Genomic DNA, 4858 nt, shown 5'->3' with positions numbered 1-4858 from the left:
AGATAGACAGAACAAAACTTTGGCACTGTCTCAAGCAACTTATATTGATAAGGTGCTAGAACGCTTTAATATGCAAAACTCCAAAAAGGGTGATATGCCAACCCATTCTGGAGTATTCCTTTCCAAGGAGCAGTGTCCCAAAACACCTCAGGAAGAGGAAAATATGAGACAGTATCCCTATGCCTCAACGGTAGGCAGTCTAATGTATGCCATGTGTTTACAAGACCTGGCATTTGTTATGCAGTATGGATAGTCAGTCGTTATCAATCCAATCCTGGATTGAGTCATTGGATTGCAGTGAAGAATATTCTCCAGTATCTTAGAAATACTAGAGATTATATGCTTGTATATTCAGGTGGAGACCTGAACCCCACTGGTTACACTGATTCTAATTTTCAATAAGACAGAGATAGTCGAAAATCGACTTCTGGGTCAGTGTTTACTCTTGGAGGAGGAGCAGTAGTCTGGTGAAGTATTAAACAAACTAGAATTGCGGACTCCACCATGGAAGCTGAGTATATAGCAGCTTGTGAAGCAGCTAAGGAGGCTGTGTGGCTCAAGAAGTTCTATTTCAATCTGGAAGAAATGCCATATGTGGATAAGCCACTAGTCCTATATTGTGATAATAGTGGGGCAGTAGCTAACTCAAAGAAACCACGGAGTCACAAGAGGGGAAAGCACATCGATAGGAAATATCACTTACTTAGAAAGATAGTTCATTAAGGAGATGTTGCAGTTATGAAGATAGCTTTAGAGCATAATCTTGCATACCCTTTCACAAAGACTTTATCCATAAAATCTTTTAAGGAGCATGTAAGAAACATGAGAATGAGATAGATGCCTCATTTGCTTTAGGGCAAGTTGGAGATTGTTGGGCATTGTGCCCTGAAAGCATATGTAGTAGACATTGTTTTAAGAAATAAATAAATAAATTGAATTTGTTATGCATATATTTTACGGACTATATTATTCTATGATAATATTATGTAAATATCAGAAAAATCCATAAGTTCAAATATGTGATCTCAAACACGTATTGGCACGGGAGGATTGTGTTTGAGATAAATGAACTTGAATAGTTTACAGTAAATTAAAGTTATGGAATCTTTAGATTAATTACTGCAAGTACGGTCCACTAGTATTATGAATACATGTGATCAAGATCCGGATCACTAGTGTAGTAGGACACTTTAGAGGAGATACTTTATATATTAGAGAATATATAGAACTGGACCAAATATGTTTATTAATACTTAGTTAAATATTGTTTAGAAGTATTAATTAAATATATCAATTGATGATCATATACAAATAGATCTTAATCTTGAAGTTACTATGAACTCCTGTTTATGTTATATGAGTTCTTTGACTCACTCGTTAGGGTCTGTCAGAATGATCAAACTAGAAACTTTTGTTTTGGGAACTCATTAATGTAAATGGCTAGTGTAACGACCCAAATTTGCTAATAAGGCTTAGGGCCTTGATTAGCATGCCCGGAGGGCAATAAGTGAATTATTGATATAATATGTGAATTCGTGTGAATATGTGATTAGTGATGCATGTTTAGGTGAATTAAATGTGCATGTGGGCCCCATCTGGTTATTAGGGGCATGATTATAATTTTAGCCCGTTGAGGGTATAAATATGATAATTGTGATATATCAGTGTTGCACGATCTGAGACAGTTCTAGGGAGAGTGTAACGACCCAAATTCGCTAATAAGGCTTAAGGACCTTGATTAGTGTGCCAGGAGGGCAGGTTGGGATTTATGTGTGATTTTATGAATTTAATGCGTGATTATGATTTAAAGCATGTTATTTGGCTATTTGTTTAACTGAGATGCATGGCTATGTTTACTAGTATGCATGTAGGCCCGGATCGTGTTAGAAGGGCATAATTGTAATTGTGGCCATGATTGGCATAACGGTATTGATATGTGATAATTGTATTTTGTGAATTGTACCACGTGAGTGTGGTTTTATTATTGTGATGCACGTGCCGAGACGGTCCTAGAGAGCTAGTTAACTTCAGAGTCACAACGGGATTTCTATACCCGGCTCGGGAGGAGCCTAGGGGTACCTCGGGAATTTTAAGGTTAAATTGAGATTTAGCGGGTAATGGTTATTGGAGATTTAGTAACCTGGGTAACCATTAGTTACTGCTGAGAGTAACAAGTTCTAGGTAGAAAATGGTAGAAATGAAAGAGAAGTAAAAGGACTTAAGTGCCCTTGAGGTTTAGTTGGGAAAGGATAGGCAAGGAGGGGTAAAATGGTCATTTGGCTGGGAAATTAGATAAATGGCAGCTGGTTTTATGGGGTACACGGTTTGGGGCTTAACCATTTTGGTCTTGATAGAGTTTGAAGAGAAGAGAAAAGAGAGGGAAAAGCTAGGGCATGAGGAAGAAGAAGAAGAAGAAGAAGAGAAGGAGAAGTTGGAGACCTAGGAGATGAAGGAAGCTTAGGGATGGATTCCCCATATGAGGTAAGGAATTTTATACTCATTTAAGGCTTGATTATGTTATGGGTTAAGAATTTGAGCATGGGTTAAGTTTGATGTTTGAGTTTTTATTTTTCTGAAATTGAAATCAAGGATGTGGATTTTGGGGATTTGATTGGGTGTTTAGATGTCTTTGGTAATGTTATGGGTTTTTGGATGGTTTATTTGGAGTCTTGAATTGGTTTTGGGGCTTGGGTGTGAGTTTGGGTTGATTTGGGAGTGTTTTGGCTTGAGGAAATGCAGGGGAAAAACCCAGTTTTTCTGGGTTCGCGAAGGAGCGCCGCGGCCCTGTTCTTGGGCGCCGCGGCGCGAGGCTGTTTGCAGCCAAGGAGCTCCCTGACTTCGCTGGGCGCCGCGGCCCTTGCGGGTAGCGCCGCGGCGCTACGCCTTTTTCAGGATGGGAAAATTTGCATTTTTTAGCTTTTGCTCCGGGGGTTCGGGGGATGTTTCCGATGAACTGTTTTAGGAATTTGGGAGTCCCGAGAGTGTGGGATTGGTCCCGGGAAGTGGTTTTGGGTTGGTTAGTAATGAGGGATGTTTCTTGTGTGTTGTGACTAGGTTCTTTGAGAGGCTCGTGCTAGAGGACCATGCTCGCGGCTTTGGTACATCAGGAGGCTCGGAATGCAGGTAAGAAAACTATAGCACCCGAGAATAGGGCATGGCCCCAGATTGTATTATGTGCAAATGTTTAACCTTGAATGAATCATGATGTGTGTGAATGATTATTTCAAATGTACTATATGTGTGATTATGATGAAATGAACGGCAAGGGCCGAGTACGGCGTAGGCCGGGGCGGCCGTGGGGCCGAAAGTAACACACAGCACATGGGATGCTATAGTCAGGGCGGGGCCCGGTGGATACATGTGTTATGCTATATTCAGGGTGGGACCCAAGGGATACATGAGTTATCCTCGCGGTGAGAACCGATACCCCAGGGTTCGGTAAGGCTCTGGGGCGGCTTGGCCGTGTTTGCTTAGTCTAATGGTTGACTTGTTTATCTGTGGATTATCTGTTATGATAAACTGTATAAACTGCATATGTTATGTTCTGCATGAGTTTTCTTGCTGGGCTTCGGCTCACGGGTGCTCTGTGTTGCAGGTAAGGGCAATGACTGAGTCAACCAACCATGAGTACGGAGAGCGTGAAGGGACGCGTACATGTTTGGCCTGCCCGACTGCTTTGGTTGGGGGTTTATTCGTAAATGGCTGTAATAATCTATGATTTTATGATTTCTCAAACTGTAACCTTATTTCAAGACGTGATTAGTTTTCAAACCTTATTTTGGGATCCCAAATGTTTAATAATAGAAGTTTTAATGAAACGACGCATTTTCTAAGATTACAGCCTTAACTTTTAATTAGTCACACTTTTGTTTCAAAACCTCGGTTAGCGAGTTCTTTGCACACTGTTTTGTCTTAAAAACTCACTCAGTAACGGCTCTAAGGAAGTAGGGCGTTACAGAGAGGTTAGCTAGAAAGTCACAACAGGGTCGAAAATCCGACTCGGGTCGAGTCGAGTGGTATTTTGGGTATTAGACATTTTATGGGGTTATCGGGTTAGGAAATAAATATTTGGAGATATATTTGAGGTTAGAATGCCTAGGAGGGAATATTGGGGAAATTTACCATTTTGCCCTCGGGGACGTTTTTGGTACCCCGAGCCTTGAGGTAACCTTATAGACTTAAGCTGAATAAAACAAAACCTAGAATTATTTAGAACTCTCTAAACCGACCCATTCCCTCTCCCTCACTCTGTTTCTCTTCTACACTTGGAGAATTAGTGATATTTTGGAGGAAAACTAGTCAAAAATTTAGGAATTGGAGCTGGGATTTTGGGAGCTTGAGGCTTGGAACTTAGAAGAGGTGAGCTTTGAAGGTTAAGGTGCTAGTGGCAACTTGAATTCATCAGTTGAGGTAAAGGGGTCTAACTCTAAAATCTCTTGAGTTTTAGTAGATTATAGCTAGAGTTGTAAGTTTCATGTGAACCAGAGTTATGAGTTAAATTTTGCTGTGGGTTGAGTTTATAAGACTGTGTTGGACATGTTGTGGAGCTTAGATGATGTGGTAGGGAGGCTCAAGCTTAATTTTGGGTTTGGGTGTTGAGTTGCGATGATTTTAGAGGGATTGACTCGAAGGAAATGCAGGGAAAAATGGTGGTTTTCTGGGTTAGGAGGGAAGGGTCGCGGCCCTAGGAGGGGCATGCCGCGGCCCGTGTGCATGCAAGGCCTGAAGAGGCCACTGATCCAGGGGCGCACCGCGGCGCTTGGCCAAGCATGCCGCGGCCTGTGTGTGTTTCCAGGGAGGCGTTTAGCCTTTGTTTCAAGGCAAGCCGCGACCCTTAAGGGGTTGGGTCGCAGCCCTA

This window comes from Humulus lupulus, chromosome 9 (genome assembly GCF_963169125.1).
Source record: "Humulus lupulus chromosome 9, drHumLupu1.1, whole genome shotgun sequence".
In the NCBI taxonomy this organism is placed as follows: Eukaryota; Viridiplantae; Streptophyta; class Magnoliopsida; order Rosales; family Cannabaceae; genus Humulus; species Humulus lupulus.
Note: the sequence above shows the minus strand (reverse complement) of the source record.